Genomic DNA, 12,098 nt, shown 5'->3' on the forward strand with positions numbered 1-12,098 from the left:
CGCCGCCGCCGCCGCCGCCGCCGCCGCCGAGCAGATCCGGGTGCAGCTCGCGGGGCCACCCAGCCGGCCGTGCCACTGAGCATGCCCGGTGCGACGTCTCCCGGCCCGCCCGCCGCGCCGCTCCCGTTTCGCGTCCCGTTCCTTCGGGCCTGGATCCAACGCTCCGGGCTTTGGCTACGACCGTGTAGTGTCCCGCAGCCACGGGGAACCGGGAACGCCGCGCGCCCTGCGCATCCGGGGCCGGGCTGAGGTGCGCGCGGTTGGAGAAGCTCAGTGTGTTCGGCTGGACTCGATTCCAGGAACTAGGGTTTCACATCAGCTCCCGAACGTGACTTGGAGAAGGGACGGTGTTTTGTGGGAAAGAAAGAGCCCCCCACCCCATCCCGCCGGGCCGTGGAGGCACACCTGCGGAGGGGAAGGGCTGTGGGCTCCCGCTCGCTTCCCGCGCGCGGCCGTAGAAACGGAGAAACAAGGGAAGCCTGTGCACCCGGGGCCAAACGCAAGCCCCAGGGGTCAGGCCTGGTGCCCGCGAGTTTAGCGCACCCCTGACCCCACTTGGGAATCCCTTCTTCCCCTTCCTCTAGGTTGTTGCTAAATCATGGAGAGCAGCCTGGCGCGGCCGATCCGTGGAGGTTTGGGAAGGGGAAGGGATTCTATACCGGGCCAGGCCCTTGCTCCCATCCTTTCTTCCTACCCCAAAATAATGGAGGATGGCGGGGTGAAGGGGAGAAGGGAAAGAAGGCGGTAGTTGTCTCCACATCAAGGCCTTTAATACACACACACACACACACACACACACACACACACACACACAATATCCATTTTCTGTTTACTTTCAAGCATTTGGATGTAAAATATACCCCTCGACTTTTTTATGTTCTTCCCCACCCTGGAAATGATTCTTGAAAAATATGTGTCAGGAAATTTTTATCATTCCTTGCCCCTCCCCAGAACTTGTTCAGGTCATGGTTTCCCCCACGATTATCTTCCTTCTACCCTAATGGAGAAACACTATACACACTACACAAAGCCAGAAATGACTTGGCGGGTGCCTGAGAATTGGAAGAACCTGGATTTAATCTTCCTTGACATTTTGAGAGGCTTGCAAATTCGCCAAGGTAGTGATACTTTCTCTGCAGTATAAAAATACCTGCTACAGATGTAATGTGTCTTGGGTGGGATCCAGGGTGGGACTATAAGTTAGCAGCTTCTAGTGTCAACTAGTAAGTGGCAACAGACCAGAATGTTTATGGCAGAGTAGTGGGATTCTAGATTTGGAAAAACAAGCAACCTATGGTGAGCAATTGAGAAACCTTAATTGCTACTTGGTGTCTGGTTCAAAAGTGCTAAAAAAAAAAAAAAAAAAAAAGTTGGGTTCTAATTTCATTTTTGATAATTACTTTGTGTCTATAGAAGGTCAATTCATGATATGAGATATACAAACTTATCCTGTATGTATTTTGAGACTAAGAAATACTGCTTGAATGTCAAAAAATAATAAAGGGAACCAGCCCATAGTTCTATGCTGTGCCTCATTTCTAATGAGCCAACCTAACTCAGCCAGTTCTCACTAATTTGACCCTAACTCCTTCCACCTTTCCTTGGAATGACTCAAATAATCAGTATCTATTAGGTATCTTCCATGGTCCAAGACAATAAAGATAAGCTGAGTTTGCAATGCAGGGTGGAAATTCCCAACTATGCTCTCTTAATAGTTAAAGATGTTAGCACTGCAGAGGTTTGAGACTTCATTGTTAGAGAATCACTTGGAATACTTGTTATAAAATGCAGTCACCCAGCAGCTAGGACTGTGGCTCAATTGGTAGAGCTCTCAAGCACCAGGCCTCAGAGTTCAACCCTCAGTTCTTTATTTAAAAAAAAAAAAAAAAAAAGGATTGAGACACCCACCTCTCCACATCCCCACCCTTAATCTTGAGACTTCAGGGTTCTACAGTAGGAACCTTGTATCTATATTTATTTTTAATACCTGAACAGAAACACATTCTATATAAATGCATTAAATAAATTTTAGCATAAATACTGGGTTTTTTCCCCACTTAAGAATTTTTGTCTTATGTTAAAAATGTTGTGTTTCTTTCAATATTGTTACATTATTATATTTCTCTATTCACTATACCTTTCACATAATCATGTGGACAAACATTTTTTCATGCTGACTTGACATTATGAAAAAATGGGATAATTGTATAGATTTTTTTTTCTGCAGCTTGTTTTTCTCAGTGATACTTGTGGCAGAGTTACTCAGCAAGATGTACTTTGGCATAGAGACAGTAATGTTTCTCATTCCAGCCTGCCCCATAAATATCTGTACCATGATTAGAGGTGGAAGGAGTTAAGAGAACTCTTTTTGCCACCACCAAGATTCTAATAGTGGTGATGTGCTAACCACACTTAAGGATCCCTGATATTAGTATATTCGGGTACATTGTTCAAGGGTGAATTTATTCATTCATTAGCTTTCACGAAATTAGAGTTACAAAACATGAGAGCTAAAAGGAACCGTAACCTTTCTCTTCACAGAGGAAACAGTTTGGACAGGTTTAGTAATTTGCCTCGTGACAGAGGAAGTGAATGGGGGAACTGGGAACAGAATTCATGGCTTTGGCTCACATTTCAGACATTTGATTGATAGTTTGGGTGAGTAAGAATTTCACATAGGAAGAGAAAGTGCTATACTCAAGGTAAGAATGTCAGCTCACAGTGGCCATTTGCTGTAGGAGTTCATTTTGGTAGGAGTTGTCTCCAAAGAATAACAAAATCAAAACTAAAATGAACTCTTAACTTGTGGGCAGAAATGGGAGGAGACACTGGGGGAAAGCGAAGGAAAGGGTGACATTGTCCAAAAATGAAATGTACACATTACCTGACTTATGGTAACTAACCCCTCTGTACAATAATACCTTAATAATAACAACAATAACATAGTTTTAAAAAATCAAGACTAATTTTTGAGTTATGACCTTGGTCATATCAATCTACCTTTCTGATCTGAATTTTCATACAAAATTACCAATCGAATTTTTCTTGAGCACCTACTAAGTAGTAGTAAGTTTTAGAAGCTTGGGATAAAGCAGTATATCAGAATGAGACAGGGCCTGCTCCCAAGAAACTTCCTAAAAGGCTTCCAACACGGATAAATGTTATTTCAGGTCCTTAGGAAACTCAGTTTATTCATCTATGAAAGTGGTTCACCTCTCTCTAACCCTGTTTCTCATCTTCCTTATATGTCCCATGCCATTGTCATATTGCCTTTCCTTAGTCTCACAAATGTGTGTATGTACATCACTGGTACTAGGGAATGAACTCAAGGCCTTGCAATTTTGTTGGTATTTATTTTTGGTCCAAGGTGGTCAAACTCCATACCTGATGCCTTTTCTCTGTAGAGCACTGGTTAGTGCTCTACAAACCCCTGTATTTATTGTTTTTATACCAGTCCTGGGGCTTGAACTCAGAGCCTGAGTGCTATCCCTGAGTTTCTTTTGCTCAAAGCTAGAGCTCTACCATTTGAGCTACACCTCCACTTCTGGCTTGGTGGTGGTGGTTAATTGGAGATGAGTCTCACTGGACTTTCCTGCCTAGACTGGTTTTGAACTACATCCTCAGATCTCATCCTCTTGAGTAATTAGAACTACTGGTGTAAGCCTATATTGCATCAGTGTCTGGCATAACATGAGTTGTTAAAAGTGAAGTAGGAAGGCACAAAGGATGCTGACTTTGAAGATAATAGGATGGGTTCTTGAGCCAAGGAAAATCATTGTCCCCTAGAAGCTGGAATGAATCCTCAGATGAAAGCTAATAAGGAAGTAGAGTTATCTGTTCTTCAACCAGAAGGAACCATATTCTGTTAATAACCCAAATGAACAAGGATATGAGTTCTCCCATAGAGCTTCTATGAAGGGGACCAGCCCAGCTGGCACCTTGAATTTAACCTTGCAAAATCAGTACTAAACTTCTGATTCAGAATTACAAGGCAGGAATTTATGTTGTTTTAAGCTACTAAATTTGTACTAATTTGTTAAAGTAGAAAATACACAGCCCTTAAGTGTGGAAAGTGCAAGAAAAAACAGGAGGGACTCAGCAACCTAAGGAGATTTTTTTTGCCAGTCCTAGGGCTTGAACTCAGGGCCTAGGCACTGTCCCCAAGCTTCTTTTGCTGAATGCCAGCACCCTACTAGTTGAGCCACAGCACCACTTCTTTGTTTTTTCTGTGCATGTGGTACTGAGCAATCAAACCCAGGACTTCATGCTTGCTATACAAGCACTCTATCAGTAAGCCAGATTCTCAAGGAGATTTTTAAATGATAGATCTTTGGCTCAAGGAAAAAAATTCAAATAGGGCTGAGGAAGAAAAAAATGTCATTTTACTTGTCCTAAGTGAACACATTTATGCCTTAACTTCTAACTGTGAAGTTCTAAAATGGTATTATTTTTAAAATAATATATAACTATCTTCATTTGGCTTCAGACTTGATGTTTATTTTCTACTCTTAAAGAAAAGCAGATCTACTCATCCCTCTTTACTCTGAAAAGCTAACCTATAGTCAGTAGTGCGGTATATAACTTCTTTTAGCTCTGGCTCCTTCTACCCTCCTCCACTCTTAGGAAGTCTTCCTTATTCACCCAATTTCATAATAGTCTCAGAACACTTCTTACTCTGTTCTTTCATGAATATCTTCATTTCTTATCTCCTCTATTTGTCCAAGTGCCTTGAAGAAGATAATTGTATGTTTTCAACATTTGACTCCAGTATCTGACACTGTGTGGAAGGATGGATGGATGAAAGGATGTCAGATTCATTTGGGTATTATCTTGGCATTCTGAGGTCCCCCCCCCCTTTTTTTTTTTTTTGTCCATCGTGGGGCCTGAACTCTGGGCCTGGGCGCTGTCCCTCAGCTCTTCAGCTCAAGGCTAGCACTCTACCACTTGAGCCACAGTGCCACTTGTGGCTTTTTCTGTTTATGTGGTGCTGAGGAATGGAACCCAGGGCCTCATGCATTCAAGGCAAGCATTCTACCACTGAGCCACCTTCCCAGCCCCCTGAGGTCACTTTTGAATAGCTCTCACATTGTTCAAATTACCTTAGATTGTCTGAAAGCTTCATAATTTTGTTAACTATAGGAAAAACCGTAAAGGCCTTTCTGATATGGCGTTTATCCTTACCCCTCCTACTCCAGCTCCCTGCATGGGTTTATCTGTGCATCTGTTTCTCCTTATTCTTTTTTTTTCTTCCTAACTTATATTCTTGGCATCCAAACTTCTAGTGGGTAATCAAATTAGGTGAGTGGACTGTGACTAGCACATTGTTTACACTGTAGAAAATATCTAGGCATGTGACATGATAAACATAAAGTTCACAAAACCATTTCATTTGTAGTATGTATATATGAGTGTGTCATACTTAAAACTTATTCCTCATGGTGGACATTGCTCTAAACAGAAAACTCCTTAGTAACAGCTTGGTGTCTCACATCATTATTACTATTTTTACTACTCCCAGTTCTTATCCTAGTGTTTGGCAAGACATTATGGCTTGTGTATTTGTCTGATGAACTAGACTGAATGAAGCTTACTTTGATGTTAAAGACTATATATATATAGAACTACACTAACAGCACAAATACAAGCCCTGTGACCTTCCTCTGTCCCAGATAACTGCCTGTTCTCCTATAGGATCATAGTACATGTACTTGGTAAAACAAGGCTCTTAGATTCCAATGGCATGTTTTACTGGACCACCCAATCAATACTGCTATGGAACATCCCTGGGTTAAGAATTTGACTTTGATGCTAGCAAGAACCTGAAATATAAAGGCCCAGTCAGAACTAGGATAAGGCCAAGTCAGGTTCTAGGGCTTAAATTTTTTATTGTTATTATAAAGATGATGTGCAGATGGGTTATAATATCTGTCAGGTTCACCCCTTCCCTTGCTCGCTCCCAGTTTTTCCATTCCCTTCCATTCACAAGTTGTATAGTTCATTTTTTTTTAACATAGTGAATACCACTGCTGCATTTGTTCAACCTTTGTCTCTCCATTTCTGTGCCCCCTTGCCCTTTCAAGGGCAGATAAATGAACAAACAAGACAGAAAGAAAACAAAACCACCAAGAAAAAACTTCTTGTTTCCATTTCCTAGAGTTCATTTTGATAAATATTATTTTATATGTTCAGAGGCTCATAGGCATTGCTCCTTCGTGTTCCTCTCCTCCTCCTTTGGTCTCACTATGTGTGAATAGAGCACGTTTTAAGGAGCTACCCATTCTCAGAGTGAGGAAAGTGATGGCCCAGCATTTACATCCTACCCTAACTTCTTACCAAGTTGGTGAAATGAGATGAGCATGTGGGTTGTGATTTTTTGTTTAGTTTTTATTTATTTGGCTGCAAAGGGGATTAAACCCAGAGCCTCACATATAATATACAAGTACTCTACCACAGAAATACACTCCTAGCCCTATCATGGGCTTTGAAGAAAGGTTGATGTGGGCTTGGCTCCCTGTTCTGCTGCTGCATTGATTTGGGTGTGGTTTGAGTGTGTCTCCCAAGGGTTTATGTGTTTAAGGTTTGGTCTCCTGTTTGGTGATATGGAAGGGGATAGGACCTTTACAAAGTGAACCTGATAGGATATGGTATGGTAAAGACCTCATAGAAAAATTGGTATGCAGCAAAGGGAAAGGTTCTCTTTTTCTCAACGAGCTTTGGTAGATTGAGCAGTTATCATCAACTCAGTGTATTGACCACCACCCAGCCACAAGTTTGCCTCATTGCCCATTGTCCAGCTCACTTTCTCAAGCTCATCAACAGCTAATCCCAACTCAAAGCCAACCCCAACCTAAATAGCTCTTTAAAGTAACCATGTGATTATATGTTGTTCAAGATGATAAATGGTCTGAGGATATACCAGATAATATGTCACAGTGGTTTTCTTGTACAAAAATATTCAGTAGTGGAGGAATACAACTTAAAAATAAATGCATATTTTAGTTGCATTTTACATATACATGCTTATATTAGAATTCTTCTTCCACTCAACTTCTAAGTCCAGTTTATCTTTCAGAGTCAATTTCAAATGGCATGACTTCGTTAACTGCTTACTATTAGACATCCCTAACCCAAATTCTTCTCATTTCACTCTTAGCAGTATATCAGAAAATTCTGTGTCTTTGTTACAGAATTCACAATAGACCCATATGTGATGAGTTCTGTATTGATTTTTTTAAATTTTATTTTCTTGTAAAGATGCTATACAGAGAAGTTACAATTACATCATTTCTTGTCAGGCATTGTGTATTGATGTTTTTGAGTGGGTCAGTTCATCTATACCTCTCTCTTCATGATGTGAACTTCTGAAGACAAGAAGAACAATCATCTTTATATTCCTTCCTCACAAGGTCTACAATGGCATTCAATATTTACTCTAAGCAAATACTTGTGTTTATTGTTAAAATTACTTTTAAACTGGGAGCCAGTGGCTCATGCCTGTAATCCTAGCTATGCAGGAGGCTGAGATCTGAAGATGCAGGTTAGAAGCCAGCCGGGGCAGAAAAGTCTCTGTGAGACTCTATTTCCAAATACGTCTCAAAAACCAGAAGTAGCTTGTGGTTCAAGTGGTAGATAGAGTGCTAGCCTTGAGCAAAAAGAGGCTCAGGGACAGTGCCCGTGCACTAAGTTCAAGCCCCACAACTTACCCAAAAAAATACTTTTAGGATTACTTACCAGAAATGATAGCTCATGTTGAAGATTTAAAATTTGAGACAAACCTAGGCTACATGACAGAGAGAAAGGGGGGGGAGGGAGGGAGGGAAGGAGAGAGAGGGTATATGTTTGATGAAAATCCAAATGAGAAGTCAAAACACACAGAACTGTCCAGCTTTTTGTGATAATACTTTTTGGGTTAAAATCTAAGTTATGATTTTGTAGAAACACTGTGGAAGCATGTGGGTCATATCTGATGTAAGGATATGCCTTTAGTTCAAACCACTAAGGAAACAGGCAGCAGAGATCACACAAGCCCAGAAATTCCAAGTCAGCATGGGCAGCAAAATGGGATCACACTTCAAAATTGGAAATGTAGAAGTCAGTGAGATGCAAGTTCACTCCAGCTGCTATAACAAAATACCTTACATTGGGTAATTATAAACAAAAATTTCTTACAGTTCTGGAGGCTGAGGAATTCAAGATCAAGGTTCTAGCTGATTCAGTGTCTGGTGAGGGCTCACTCTGCTTCATGGATAGACTCTTTCTACTGAATTTTTATTTGCTCTGTTGAAGAGTTGGGCTCAGCTATCTTATAACAGGTGGAAGAGGCAGACAAGCTCCATGGGGCTTCTTTATAAGAACACTAATCCTAAAGGTTCTTCCCTAATGATCTGATTATCAACCAGTACTCCATTCTTAAAACTATTGCATTGGTGGTTGTTGCAACATATAAATTTTGGTATAAACAACATTCAGACCCTAACACTAGTTATAGAGGTCATTTTATTCCCTAAAATGGTGTGCATAAGAAATTTATGGTGAAATATCTCATTTTTAAAAAATAGAAACTATTGACATCTGTGCATATATATGAATAAATACATATAGACCTAAATATTAAGGAGGCACTTACCAGTGATCATATTTAACATACTCTAAAATTTAAAGTAAGTGTTACAGTCTTGGACTATGGATACTCAATATATCTCCATGTGAAGAGTCAGAAAGAACCTGATGCTATTGTATGTAACTATATCTAAATTAATTTTATTCACTTTCAGAAAAGTAAATTTTTATTTTCTTTCATGAACCATAAAGTATATAATTTCACTTTACATTACCTAATGTGTCTGCAGTTTCCTAAGTCTTCAAAGTAATGATGATTTCTCATTCTTAAATTTCAAATTAAGTATAAATCTTCAGGGAACTTTTCTAAGACAGAAAATTATCATAACAATCTAACCCATTTTCTGATTTCCCAAAAGAAATATCCTCAAATCAGATTATTTCTTTAAGGAAAGAAAGGGTTTTTTTTTTCTTCATGTATTTCCTTTCTAATTTAATGCTGAGACTTTAAAAAAAAAAGCTATTGTATTAAAATGGCTATTATCTTTTCTATCGCATATGAGAAGAGAGCAAAGACAGTCAACATTTTTCAAATGCCTAGAATATATCAACACTGAAATGCTGGATTCCTTTTTTCGGGGGTGGGGGGTGGCAGGTCCGGTCATGGGGCCTGGGGCCTGAACTCTGGGCCTGGGCACTGTCCCTCAGCTCTTCAGCTCAAGGCTAGCGCTCTACCACTTGAGCCACAGCGCCACTTCCGGCTTTTTGCTTTTTGCTTATGTGCTGCTGAGGAATCAAACCCAGGGCCTGGAGCATGCAAGGCAAGCGCTCTACCACTGAGCCACCTTCCCAGCCCAGAAATGCTGGATTCTTAAAAGACATTTTATCATGTAACCACACACTTTTGGGAATTAGGTATTATTGTCTCTATTTTACAAATAAGTGGGAGCACATAAATCTGAAAGTTATTTTAGAACTATTATAAAAAATAGAGGCTTCATATCTGGTGTTTTGTATGCCCTTGTTTTCTACATTAAGCTTTAATACATTGCCCTAATAGACAATTTCATATTGTTGCACTGTTTTAAATTACATAATCATTTTTATAGAAGGGAGGTTAGGGCTTTACACTCTTTTTATTTGCTTTATTTACTTATGTATTTATTTCTTTATTTTTGTCAGTTGCAGGGCTTGAACTTGGCTCCTGGGCACTGTCCCTGAGCTCTTTGTTCAAGGTTAGTACTCTATCACTTGGAGCAACAAGGCCACTTTCAGTTTTCTGGTGGTTAATTGGAGATAAGAGACTCACAGATTTTCTTGCCCAAGCTGGCTTTGAATGGTGATCCTCACATCACAGCCTCCTGAGTAGCTAGGATTATAGGCATGAGTCACCAGTGCCCAGCAATTTTATTTCATTTTGAACTTATCTTTAGTTTTACAAAGAGGTTTTAACTTCTAAGCTTATAAGAACAATGCATCTTGATCAGTATTACAGCTTCGATTAGTCTAACTCCTTATTCTATCCCAAAGCCACCCATCCCGTCAAGTTATCTAGTTCCATTTTCACATATGTACATTAAATATCATGAGTGTATTAGGCACACCATTGTAACTCATGCTTCCCCACTCTCTGTCAGGGGATGGGAGAGAGGCGGTGACAGAGATGAAAATAACCACATCTAGAGTCTCTAGGTCTCACATCTACCTCAACTTCAATTACCTCCCTTCATATAACCAGTCAGTCCCCGGAGATTCTGCCACTTGATTTTTCTCCATTTTTTTGGCCTCTGGAGTTTTCATGGTTCTGCCTATCTGTTGGCATGGTCCTGAGCATACACATTGTTCTTCCATTATTGCCAACATGGACCCATTCAAACTTCATTTTCCAGAGTCATAGTGAGTCATTGAGTTCTGGGGAGAAGTGGGTCTTCCACAGAAAGTCTTCATTTTTTTTTTTTTTGCAAAATTTTTATTGTGGTTAAGTGATTACATAATTTCACAAATTTCACTGTATCGTGGGATAGTGATGCTTAGTTAAAGTCACAAACACACATACTAACCTTCATGGGGCAAATTGTCTACCGTGGTCTGGAGTTTGAGTTCTATGGGCTTTGACTATACAGATATTTCTTCTCCATTGGGGGGATATGTACATTCCTTTTCTTTTGCATAGTGTCAGCTGTTCCCTCTTTCCCAGTCATTCCCTCCCTCCCATCACTGCCATTGAGTTGGTTAGTTCATTTTGATCAATGTCCAGTGCAGCTGATGGGTCCCATTGTTGTATGTTTTCCCCTCTTTCCCTCTAGTTCTGTGTCCTCCTAGTTTCCCTCCGATGTCCATATATATATCATATATGTGATCAACAGCATGGGGTCATTTAGTAATGATTCAACCAGGTGAGTGGAGGTCCTTTGTTTCTCGAGTCCTGTACTTGTTTGTATCTCTTAACATTTTGGATTTAACATCCACTTATCAGGGAGACCATGTCCCATTTGTCTCATTGCTCTTGGCTTACCTTACTCAACATTTCTTCTAGTTCCATCCATTTCCCTGAGAATGCCAGTATTTTTTCCTTTTTAATGGCCGCATAATATTCCATTGTATATAGATACAATTTTTGGATCCATTCATCTGTAGTGGGGCATCTGGATTGTTTCCATATCCTGGCTATCGTGAACAGTGCTGCAATAAATAGAGGTGCATGCATCCTTGTATCCTGGTTTTTGTTGTTCAGGATAGATTCATAGGAGTGGTATGGCTGGATCATAGAGAAGGTCAATATTTAGCTTTCTGAGGACCCTGGAGACTGCTTTCCGAAGTGGTTGTATAAGTGTACATTTCCACCAGCAGTGCAATAGGGTTCCTCTTTCTCCACATCTCCTCTAGCATTTGTCATTGCTCTGACTGGGGTAAGGTGGCATCTCAGGGTTGTTTTTATTTGCATTTCCTTTACAACCAGAGATGGTGAACATTTCCTCGTGTGTTTCTTTGCCATTTTTCTCTCTTCTTCTGACAAGTCTCTCTTTAGTTCCCTTGCCCATTTAGTAATTGGTTTGTTGGGTTTGGGAGGGATTAGTTTCTTGAGTTCCTTGTATATGCTGGATATTAACCCCTTGTCTGATATATTGCTGGTAAATATTTTTCCCAGTTAGTTGGCTGTCTTTTTAGTTTGGTAGCTATGTCTTTAGATGTGCAGAAACTTTTTATTTTAAGGTAGTCCCATTTGTTGAGTCTCTCTCCAATTTGTTGTGACCCTGGAACTCTGTTCAGGAAGTTCCTTCCTATGCCTATAAGTTCAAGTGTCTCTCCTACTCTGTTTCAGAGATTCAGGTTTGATGTTAAGGTCTTTAATCCATTTTGAGTTGATGTTGGTGCATGATGATAGGCTGGGGTCCATTTTTAGTTTTCTGCATGTGGCCGCCCAGTTTTCCCAGCACCAGTAGTTGAAGAGGCTGTGCTTCTTCCACTGTTTGTCATTGGCTCCTTTATCAGCTGACTGTAGGTGTGTGGTTTTATTTCTGGATCTTCTATTCCATTCC

The 12,098-nt window shown here is 40.4% G+C and overlaps 1 long non-coding RNA gene across 4 annotated transcripts in view; it reads right to left on the reverse strand.

Moving 5' to 3' along the window:
- Window positions 1–7,268: 7,268 nt before the first annotated feature.
- LOC138832836 (uncharacterized) overlaps window positions 7,269–12,098 on the reverse strand; it is a 58,914-nt gene continuing 54,084 nt past the window's right edge. For all 4 annotated transcript variants that reach the window (XR_011373706.1, XR_011373704.1, XR_011373705.1 and 1 more), the window contains one exon: window positions 7,269–7,361. This is a non-coding gene — a long non-coding RNA (uncharacterized lncRNA). The remainder of the gene's footprint in view (window positions 7,362–12,098) is intronic.

Source organism: Dipodomys merriami, unplaced genomic scaffold, assembly GCF_024711535.1.
Source record: "Dipodomys merriami isolate MVZ:Mamm:240054 unplaced genomic scaffold, mDipMer1.0.p SCAF_20, whole genome shotgun sequence".
NCBI lineage: Eukaryota > Metazoa > Chordata > Mammalia > Rodentia > Heteromyidae > Dipodomys > Dipodomys merriami.